Below are 12,160 nucleotides of genomic sequence, written 5' to 3' on the forward strand. Positions count from 1 at the left end.
CGGCAGTTGTTTGACGACACACAGAATTCGGCCCATCTGCCTGTATTTTCTGTTTCTCAAGGGCCTTTCGGTAGTCCTTGTCAACGTCATCCCAGTGAACTCAGACTGGGTGTTATATGAGGACGGATGTGCCCAAGTTCTGTGATGGCACGCTAGATGGTCCATGGCATCGTTTTTTCTTGCATATCCTGCACTGAACCTGTTCTGTCTCATTTATGGAGTGGTGCCGTTCCACCATAAAGTACCTTCAACTTTCTGCAGTTTTTTTTCATGGCGCATAATTTTTTGCAGTGCGTTGGTTTCCGCATCCAAATTACCTCATCACTGCTGCTACTGCCATATGCAGACATGTTGGACAATGTATGAACTTGGAGGAAAATGTAATAAAATCAAAGAAAACATGACAAAAAGGATAAAATCACTAAATCACTAAAAATGTAAGTTTTAAAAAATAAATAAATAACTAACTAAAAAAATGAATTGACAAACATGACAGGACAAAGAAAAGAGATAAATGGACAAAGTAGGGCAAAGAAGAATGGAAAACATGAGCAATTTTCTCAAAACCTTAAACTTCACAGACAAGCTGTTCAGTAGTCAAATGAAAAAGCAATAAGGAAAAGTAAAGGAGTTGTCTTTGGGTGTGGTGAATATTTTTCGCTACACTGAGCAACCAATCAGGCATGTGTCACTTTAGGATGCGCCGGTTGTCATCATAGCCACGCCTACGGAACTCGACACATAATTGGTTGAGGCTTTAGATGTGGCTACGAGTCATATGTAGGTGTATAAATTGAGCGCAAAATCTGATTGGTCGATGGTCTAAGCAAATGCGCTTAGCTGCATTAAAAAAACCATGCTGCATGATTGGGCTATCTTGTTTACGCGGCTACGAGTCATCTGTAGGTTTGTAAGCGCAGAATGAACTCTGATTGGTCAATGGTCTAGGCAGAAATGCATTTATACGTGTTAATGAACTATGCCACCTTTGGGGCCCTCGCTTTGACATGGCTATTTAGTGTGCACAATCCAATTGGCCGACGCTGAAGGCACGAAAGAAGAAGCTACACTAAGAAGACGCTCCTACTTCAAGCAGTTCCCTTATTAGCAACTGTCTCCGAAATTCATGAGCCTTGCCTTTATGTGCTGTCCTTGGAACTTGGAAACATTTTAAATCCATACAAGTTTGGTTCCATTTCTAAGGCAAAACAATGACGGCCTGCAGGAGGAGGTTAATGCAACATTTAACAGCAAACATTTTTATCTTGGTAACTAGGAACATAAGGGCCTCATTACAAGATTGGTGGTAGTCATGGCGCTATTTGCGCCATGACTGCCACCAACAACGTGTCTGGCACCGGTCTCGTTCAATGGGGATTTACAGGTGTAGTCCGACCTTTGCGGGACCGGTATATCCCCATTGAAAAAGCCATTCCCCATTCCCATTTGAGCCCCCATAAGGGGCACCGTTTTGCGGCTGCATCAGAGCAGCCCTAGCCCCTTATCAATGCCATCAGTCATAAACATTGTCTGACATTCTTTATCAAAATTGGTCACAGCGGGACAGAAGAAATTGCTTTCTTTATGTTTTGAAATTCCCTGTGGCAGCTAACTGAACAAATCAACTTAATGCATTATTTGCACAGTTCCCTAATGTAATGTTGTAGCATCTGTCTGGAACGCGCAGTACACATTTTGAATAATATTCCATTGGGCCCAGAAAGGACATGATTGGTTAGCAGTTTATTGGAGCCTGTACCTCCTCAATGGCTCTCACTAAGTCTTTTCTTGGTTCCACCACTTTCTCACTTAGCTTATGACCTAAATATTCTATTGAGCCTCTCCTGAATTTGCACGTCTCCTTTTGAATGGTAAACCCAGCCTCTCCTAAAGTTGCCAATACCAGTCACAGGAATGTCATGCTGAAAATATGTGATGCCTTTTATTCCACAAAGTAAGCCATGCATCGCTCTTTGGAAGAAGGAGGCTGCAGAAACAACACCAGCTTAAAGGTTATTTCAGCTGCAAGGCTCTTGATCACAGGAGTGTAAATGTATGCTCGCCATAACTGCAAGGCGTTCTCAGCATGATGCACACAGTCAACATGGCAGGCAGCACTTCACTGCATTGAATAACCTCTATGAAAAGCGAGCAAACTCCTGACAGACCTATTGGACCCTGGGGGCTTGACCTCCTTGCCGCCATGTATTATAAAGATAGGACACACCGTTGAAGTTTCTCATATGTTTATTTAAGAGTTATATGAAGTAGTGTGTACAGGCAAGCCCACTGCTACACTAAGAAGAGAATCCTCTCCCAGCAGCTCTCTTCTTTGCAACTGTCTTTGAGATTCCTGAGCCTTGCCTTGTGCTGTTCTTGAACTTAGAAGCATTTTAGATCCATACAAGTATGGCTCCATCACTAAGGCAATACCAGGATGGTTGGCAGGAGGAGGTTAATGCAACATTGAACAGGAAACATGTTTATCTTGGTAACCAGCAAAATTATGTCACTGTACACAAACATGGCTTTCCAAACACTACATAGCAAAACTGCGCTGTGCACTGTTGGTGACTTGAATATATTGGATTTTTTCACATGTTACCCTACACAACCAAATGTACACTGTGGGGGTAATTCATGGAATAAATGTGCACTGAAATTAGTGGCACAATCTGGTGCAACCGTGAAAAAGCCAGCGCGTGCGATTCATGGAAGGCCCTGCGCGTGTATTTCCCGGGATGTGCGCCACAGTGAAAGCGCACAACGTCAGCGCACACATCAAAAAGGGTGCAGAACACGGGGAGGAACATGCGGAATGGGGAACAACGCATACAAATAAGGGCGTAACTGGGGAAGTACACGGAACACCCACACGCACGCGAACTACACATATTCATGGATTTGAATAGGGAAAACCCGCGCATGTCAGAACACACGCACAGGCACACGCACAATTATGTGCGCCACACAAAAGCAGGCGGAAGCGCCCCCGCGCAGCATAAAAGTGCACGCAAACAACAAACTAGCATATACGTCTACGATGAATGTCCCGTTCCTCGCAGCAGTGACTGTGGAACACCACAGGAGGAGAATAGCCAGGCCCCGCATTTTTTTGCCCAGGACCAGCCTTTTTGGGATGCCTGATGACCAGGTCTATGGCAAGTATAGGTTTCCACCTCATATCATCCTAGATCTAGTCAGGAAGTTGGAGGATGAACTAACATCACCCACCCTAAGCTCCCAAGCATTGAACCCCTTGGAGAAGGTGCTCAATGTACTGTATTTTTGGACACATGGTAATTTCAGTGGACAACTGCCATATTGGGGGGTGTCTCACCGCCCACGCAGTCACGCTGCCTACACCAGGTGTTGGCAATCATCACTGCGCGCCCCTCAGTCCACAGCCACATATACATGCCCAGAACACCTGCAGAAAGGCAGGTCGTGGTCTTGGACTTCTACAGGGTGGCACACTTCCCCAAAGTGCTCGGTGCCATAGATTGCACCCATGTGGCCCTACATCCACCTAGGGCCACTGAGCACATCTATTGAAACCGCAAGCACTGGTATTCCATCAACGTGCAGGTGGTATGCGAGGCCAAGCGAATCATCACCTCTGTCTATGCAAACTATCCTGGGTCCACCCATGATAGTTTCATATTCAGAATGTCTGCCCTGAGCCGGGCCCTGGACGCTGGGAAGCATGGCGACACATGGCTCCTAGGTGAGTACAAGTACCTATGCACATGCATGCATGTCACACACAGACAAATACACAAGCCCAACTAATGACAACCATTATCACCTTACCAGGGGACAGTGCCTACCCTCTGAGCACCTACATGATGACGCCCATACGGAACCCCACCACACCACCCCAGGTAAGATACAACGCAGTCTATATTACAACCAGGGCCATAGTGGAGCGCACATTTGGAGTGTTCAAGTCACGCTTCCGCTCCCTTGACCGCTCTTGTGGGCAGCTACTATATGTACCCCCAGTAGTGTGCAGGATCATTGTGGCAGCATGTGTCCTGCACAACATTGCAACATGGCATGACAGACCGGTGGCCATGGTGGTGCCCCCACATCCCCAACCACACGCACGGCCACTGCGCATGGCAGGGGAAAGGGCATGTGGCGAGGCAGCCCGTACCCAGCTTGTGGCCACATTTTTCAACTACACTCCAACCCCTGTGGAGTGCACACAGGCCTGGCACATACCAGGTCACAATCGATGATGAGAAAGGTCAGTTAACTGTCACTACCATACCGCCCTGAGAATGTGTTCATGGAAGTGCCACATTGTGTGCATCCCTCGCAAATTATACACAACCAATCCCATGTGACCAAAGTGAACACATGCAAGGTGCTCTCCCCCCACTTGCTAAACAGGACATGAAAGTACTGGTATGCCACCCCATATAAACGGTGGCACAAATGCATGCCACCAGTGGTGCAAACAACAACAGTCAGAATATATGTTGCCATGTACATTGTACAATTGCAAATTGGCATTTCAAACACCGCTCACTGGACAGCACAGTGAGTGTGCATTGCATTGGGGAAAACCCTTCAGCATCATCTGAAAAAATTGCATTCAACCAAATAGTACCCTGTCATGCATGTACACGATCAATGACTCAGAAGTGAACATGGATTGTCGTGACATAGCATGCCTGAGAAGGCAATCTGGGTGCACACATGTGCATGGTGTCAATGTAGTTGGGTGGGCGTTGCCTAAGTGTATTTGTCAGTAGGGACATGCACCTAATACATGCATGTGAAATGAAGTGAGTGCCAGTCTCCTGTACACAGCACATGTGAACAATGCACTCAAGGACCCCCCTGTGTGTTAAACCACACCCATCCCCTGATACCTCAAAATAAAGCACAACATTGCATCAGCCATTGACCAGCAGAACATATCATGTACAGAGTAGCCCACACCGACAGTGGCAGACAGTGACCCATCACTGAATCATAGAAATTCATAATACGACCTACACACAAAGTTAATAAAAGCGCATCAATGAGGGAGGTAACAAGGGAGAAGAACAGTACATTCGTACATGTCCTTCAAACAGTCTACAATGTGATAATGAACTGTAAAATCAAAGTACATATCACAAGTGCCTGGAACAATAAGGGAGAGTGTAGGGAGGGAATGTTGGATGACAAAACTAGCATCAGCATTCCTATGCCTGACGGCAATAGTCGCAGTGTAGGAGTCACATAAGGAGGTGAGTGAGGGAAGAGAGTAACAAAACAAGTGGGGAGAAGAAACACAGAAGGGAATGGGGGAACAGCCGACCTGTAATCAGTGGAGGGACTAATGATAAAAGTAAGTGTCAAAATGACACTCAAAAAGTTGAAGGTGGGGTGCGGAAGGGCGGAGGCAGAAGGGCAAATGTCTGCAAAAAACAAGCGCCTACGTATCACCTTGGCTGATGGCAATTGGGGTAGTGGTGGAAAATGACAAACAGAGTACAAGGAGGAGGGTAAAGGGTATGGAGAGGGAGAGGGAGGAGAGAAGGGAGGAGGGGGCCATGGTCAAAATGCATAATGGGGAAGATGGGGAAAGAAAGCACACACAGGGGGCAGAGGGAAACCAGATGGTGCAGAAGAGTAGGGGATGTGATAATGAAGGGGGGGAGACAGAGGGACACTGGCAGGGGCAGGGGAGACAGGGGGCAATCAATTGACTCAGAAGGCTGGTGGACAGGTCTAGAGAGGGCCTCCTTTGTAGGCTTTTGGTAGTGGTGTCAGGCTCAAGCATCCTGGTTGGCCGGATTGTCACAAGGCCCAAGTGCAACCAATGGGAGGGGAGGAGCAGGTCCAGGACACAAACAGGACAATCAAATCAAGAGCAATGCGGTCATACCTCAAATGGCACATCAAAACACCAGCCAGGGCTGCAAGATGGCCAAAGTGGTGCTAGTAAGCAATGGTGGTTGTTGAAATGTGTGGTGACATGGGTAACTCAGCGTGCAGCCTTCATGTGGCATATCTAAATCACTGTGGGGAAACTGTACCAATTCAACATTTTCAAGACATGGACCCCTCCCACCATCAGTGTGTCGTACACAGCCAAAGGGTGCATGTGCCACCTACAGCAGGAAGTGAATTAACATAGACAGTCAATACATAACAAACATCTTAAGCAACATGATAAATGCACACTCAGCATAATACTCACCAAAGTGAAGTGCAGACATGCATTTGAGAAATCATCCGCAATAGCCACTAGGGGTGTACACACAAGTAGGACTACAGGCTGGCCACAGATATGACGGAAGATCAATGCCCATGTGTGATATGCTGTTACACCGATACATCCTTGCGAGCCCATGCAAAGGGGAAGCAGGAGTAGCATATGTGTCAAGACCCCAAGCAAAACACATATTCAAAACAAGCCTGAATGGGCCCAGTTGGAACACACAGTGGATGCCTTCCAATGCCACAAAGCACCACACTTTCACATGTATGTACAATAGACAAAAGAAAATTCGAAAAAAGGAAATCTGCAGAAAATAAAAATAAAATCAAATAATAATTTCAAATTAAAAATTAAATGAAGAATTACAAAAAGAAAAACAAAAAAAGATAATTAATTGTAAAAAATAAAGAAAAATAAAGAAAAATAATAATACAAAACGAAATAGAAAAAAATAAAATGAAAATAAAAGATAATTCATTGTGAAAAAACAACAAAATAAAGTAAAATGAAAAACAAATAACAGAAAATATGAAAATAAAAAATAATACCCCAAACCATACAATTTAGATGAAAAATTAAAAATATTTGCAAAAAAAGAAAACTGATGGGGGGTGGGGGGCACCCAGGAGGGGGGAGGTACAGAGTGCACCTCAACATCCACATGTGTAGATTTTGAGATTAAAAAAAAATACCTCACTGGGTTCAGCGCCTGCACGGCCCGACCTATGTGGGAGATAGGTTGTCATCGTCACCCTCTGGATGGAAATCAGAAGGTGGACGTGGCTCAGTTGACTTACCATGCCTAGCCACTCCTTGCCCCTCAATGGCAGCTTGCTTGCGGGTCTGGTAAGCCAGGTCCGGGCTGGCAATGAGACTGAGGTCAACATGCATTACCTCACGTGTCACACATGCTTCCTCCTGCAAGGAGTGTGAGACGGAGTTCTGCTGGCATGGCCTCACATGACAATCGGAGTGACTCCCGGCTTGCATGGAGTTCAGCTGAGATGGTTCTTTAAATCTGTACCATCCTGTCTTCTGTCTGCCTACTCTCGTCCGTCATGAGCTCAGCCAGACTAGATCAGAGGGCTTGGTGTTCCATCCTCAGGGCCTCACGGTGTGCCTCTGCTTGAACATTAAGTGCTTCATGCAAAGCCACCATTTCAGCCCGACACGCCCTGTCTGACGCCGCCATGCCCAGCCTGAGTGAGCAGCACGTGGACTGTGTAGCCCGCTGCTGGAGCACCATTTGCCTTACAGAGGGGAGGTTGGAATGGGCCAGACTTTCCATACCTTGAACAATCATCTCAACTGCTCGCACCTGTTGCTGTGCTATGGCAATCATGGAACGCTCCCACTCAGTTGACCCCCGTGGTCCTTGCTGGGTTGGTGCCGCCCGCGGCTGTAGGACCTCATCCCTCTGTTGACCTGATGCCATAGGAACATGGCCAACTGGTGTTGAGTGTGACTGTGCACCCATAACCACCACAGGCGGACATTCCAACCCTGCTTGGCCCCCCACTGCAGGTGATGCGGACAGAAGATCATCCAACACAGAATCACTTACCGACGATGACACGTCATGATGCAGATCCGGCTCAACATAGTGGTCAGAGGATACATCAGAGCCAGCTCTGGACACGATGGCCTGGAACGCCTGTGGGTTCTCGTGGGCTGCCATCCGACGACCACCACTGGTGCCTTGTTGGTCATGCAAACTGGTCACCGTGTCTGGGATGACATCTTCATCCTCTGCTGCCAGTGCGTCATCACCTGCAACATAAAGAAAAGAAACAAGGACACACATGTCAGTAGCACATACCACACACATACAGGTCACAACATTGACAGCCAAATAATGAAACAACCATGTCACAGGCAACCCAAACCCCAACAGGCTATCCCAAAAGCAGAAAAGGATGTGTGCAAAATGTGAAGGCAACACATGTATTGCATGTTGCACATCACCTGCATCACACACAACCTCTAGCAGGCATATGTCCAATGCCAAAATGAGAGATGTTAGGCGGAAACCTGTGCAGTTCCCTCTGGGACCACTGCAAAAGATTTAGGACTACAGGTGTTTGGCAGTAAACCCACTTGGTAGCAGTCTGTACCACACAGATTCACTTGGTAGCTGTGGCTGAGCAGTCAGACTTCCCTCAAGAAGAGTTAAGCAGTATGTGGAGTATACAATATAGGGCAATTCTTCACAGTAAGACAAGTAAACACGCAACGATGCTCAGTGTAAAGATATTAAGGTATTTATTTATAATGGAACATCTATGGAAAACACTATGGCACTATCACGGCAAACACTTCAATCACAATTACTCTACGAAGAAGAAACGATCAATCCCCTAACAATATTTCGACAAGTCTAGGTTTTACCAGCATCACTTATTTGCAGACAGAGGTGTATGCCTCAACCTAGATGGCACTCTAATATTAGTTAGGATGGGAGAGAAAAATAAGCAGGTTACAAAATCAACACAGTTCAATACTTCACGGGTAAAATGCAAGGCAAGAAGGCAAGAACCACAATAGATCATAAAGTCCAGAGGCCAGGCCCACTCGGAGAGAGGCAAGGCGATATGTCCCAAAAAGTCTCTTTGTGGAAATGCGATCGAGCCTTTGTAGCAAATTGTTATCGGCATATTGAACCAGTTCAGAACTATACGTGAGAAAGCTTGGAGGCAGCCCAACGGAAAGGAGAGGATTAAGACACCTCACTCGAACCAATCGAAAGGGAAGCCAGGCGGACACGGTACCTTGTTTGTGGAGAGACAGCTCCGGCGGGGGCAGTTGTTCCTGGTGGTGGATGCACGTTGGGTCTTTGCCAAGAGTAGAGATGATCTCGTCGTCGAAGAAAAGTGAAGTCCGGTGCACCACCAGGGAAGAGACCAGCCGCGGAGTGTTCCGTCACAAGGCACCACCTTTTGGTCGCGGTACAGGGGTAGTGGCTATCCGGTTGCCGAGGTGCTCTGCACGGGCAATTCGACCAGTGCGTCCTGAGGCAAAGAAAAATCAAAGGGGACTGGTTGTTCCCACCAGTCAGGGGAAGAGACTCTCTGGCAGGGAGATCTCCTCTGTCGTCTGGAAGTGGTGAGTCGGTTCCGCAGGGCTCCACCGGAGGTGTCGTTGTGCAGGTCGGCTCAGCGTTACCCTCGTCGGATTCTTTAGGTCCTGTGGCGACTTCTGAAGATCCAGTCCCAAAAGCCCTGCTTTTATGCAGAAATCCCCCATTCATTCAGCCTAGCTGTCAATTAACACACGCTAAGTGGTGAGCGGGGAGGCTCACCACTTGGGCCAATCACACCAGAGTGCAACCGGAGTTGGCAAGGCAACTAGGTCCAGGGTGCCTAAACCCCCTCCCACACGCCTGTGGTAACCCAGACAGAATGGCACCACTTTGGAGGGTCTCTGTACAGAGGCCCGCCAAAAGTGGAAAAAAGGGCTCAACCTTTGGTTTAGGAGTCACAGAGACGAACACAGACGCCGTTTTTAAAAACCGAGTTCTGGCAGAAAATACCATCCGATAAACTTATTTAAGATAAGTAGACCGGTGGCACGTTAGAGATTAACGAGGAAAAGTATCAATCTCTAACAATGGGACGAATCCCATAGGGTTATGTTCGGGGTCGAACATAACAAGTAGTTTCCACTGCCACCAGCCAAAACCCGACGAGGGGGGACGGGACACTGCCCCCTCGAGTAACAGACCTAGGAGTAATCGAATTACCCCTACTAGTACGTCCACAATAAGATGGTTTGTACTAGTTCTGTTAGTAAATTTAGGTCTAGTAAAGCCAATGGTGACTTTACATGCCCGGGGAGACAGTAGTCAGTCCCCGGGTATGGAGTCTATGGTGGAGGTCCGCTAGGACGCCCCAGTGTTACGGCACGTAGGGTGCGGTGTAACACACATAGAAAAACATATGAGACCCTATGGAGTAAAAGACCCCATAGCCCATAGAACACATTGATATTCAAAGGAATTACACACATTCATGTCCAAGAGTGGGAGGAAAAGAGTCCCACTCTTGGCAGGATGGAAAAAAACAAACTCCAGAAATCCAGCAAAGCTGCTGGGGGACTCACTAGGTTAGGAAATTCAGCCTAAACAGAGAATTCTCCCTAACAAGAGATGGGAACAAAGAGATGACACCTAGCATAAGCATGTGGGAACACACAAATAGACACAGATAGAAAGCTAACCAAACACACCATGATACATGTAACATGCATGTTCATGTTCACCAACCAATTACCATCAACTATGCACAGTACATGTGTCACAGGAGGCACCTACGCTAGTGCCCTTCCATACAGTGAAAGGAGGGACATGGGTACATATATGTCAGGTCAACATCACACAGCAGCATTGTGTTTGCATGTTGAAGGGCTTAACTTGGCACAGGAGTGAGTGGATTTGTGCGGTGCAGTGCATATGTAGCCACTCAACTTACACCATCAACACGTACATGGTCATAACAAAATTCAAACATGATGGCAGTGTAACAGCAATTGCAGCCATCATGTGCAAATGGCATGCACCATGTAGTATGGTTTCTGTGAAACAGCCACCCTCTGGGCAATAGCGGGGAGGCACTGCATGGCAATTACATGTTCCACACAGAACTGTGCATTGCCAGAAAGTGTAGGCATGCATCTTTTGTATTTCGTCATTCAAATGTCACTACAGCCGATGAGAAGTGGACATGATGGAGGAGAGGTGAGGAACCATCCATAGTACTTCCATGCATGTAGAAGACAACACCAGTTGAAAAGAGGCAGTGGCCTGTAACAGGGGGAGCCATGTGCATGATACAGATGTGCACAGCCTAAAGTTGTGCGTGCTGACACACAGACCTACAATAAGCATGACATGGCTGTCCAATTGATATGACACTTGGATCATCCTGGACAAATACTACAATGAGCAGGTCATCAAGGACACCTAGGGGCATACATGGAATGCACATGAAACATGATCGTGCACATATGTGCATGGGGAGTCACTGCCATCAGCAGAGTCAGAGTGAGGCACACTGCACCAAGGACAAAGGATGTATATGACATGATATAACATCTCATCAAGATTGCAATCGTACACAAGTGACTCAGAGCGCAAACAAGCAAAGGGAGGTGAACAAGGGAGAAAAGGAATTCAAAACAACTATCATACTGGGCACAGTGACATTGAGAACACGCAAGTGCGTGGCGAAGATATAAAGGGTTGAAGACCCAGGAAGGGGGAGAAGGGGAACTTGCCAAACAGAGGAGACCAAAGAAGGAAAATGAAGTCCAATGATAGAATAGCCATTCAAAAAGTGGTAGTGCATCCAGCAAGTGGCAAGTGCAAGATGATTTGGATAGGGCAAATCTGATGAGTGCAGACGAAGAGTGGGGGATTGTATGCATACAAGCACTGGACCCATTTATATGGGAGGCCTGTAGGCAGTGCCGCAGGCAGGCAGGGTGAGCAGGTAACTGGCCTGAGGACAGAGTGTGTGCAGGGGCACAGTGCCAACAGAGGAAACTGTTTAGCTGGGGAGAAGAGGGGCTAATGCAGGAGCAAGTAGGAAGATGTTGATGTGCTTCCAGAAGCAGAGAGGTTTCTGCTCAAGTTTCAACGTGGCAGTTGGCTGTTCCAAAGGGAACTCCCAGCCGTACACACAGATATGCTCCTAGCTTATTTATTCAATTAACGACTGACCTGGAGGGATTGTGAGGTAGAGGAGCAAAGAACTCAATAGGGGAGGAATTGGTAGAGGGATTGTTGAAGGTATTTTGTACCCAGTCCCAAATAATCCTTGTGCATGATGCAGAGGGTCTGAAGTATCACCCTTGCATCTGCCGGTAGCCAATGAAGGGAATACAGAGCTGGAAAGATAGGATCCTAGGGCTTGAGGTCAAGGACAAGTCTTGCAGTCCTGT

The sequence above is a fragment of the Ambystoma mexicanum genome, chromosome 1q (assembly GCF_040938575.1).
Source record: "Ambystoma mexicanum isolate Mex_15411 chromosome 1q, UKY_AmexF1_1, whole genome shotgun sequence".
NCBI lineage: Eukaryota > Metazoa > Chordata > Amphibia > Caudata > Ambystomatidae > Ambystoma > Ambystoma mexicanum.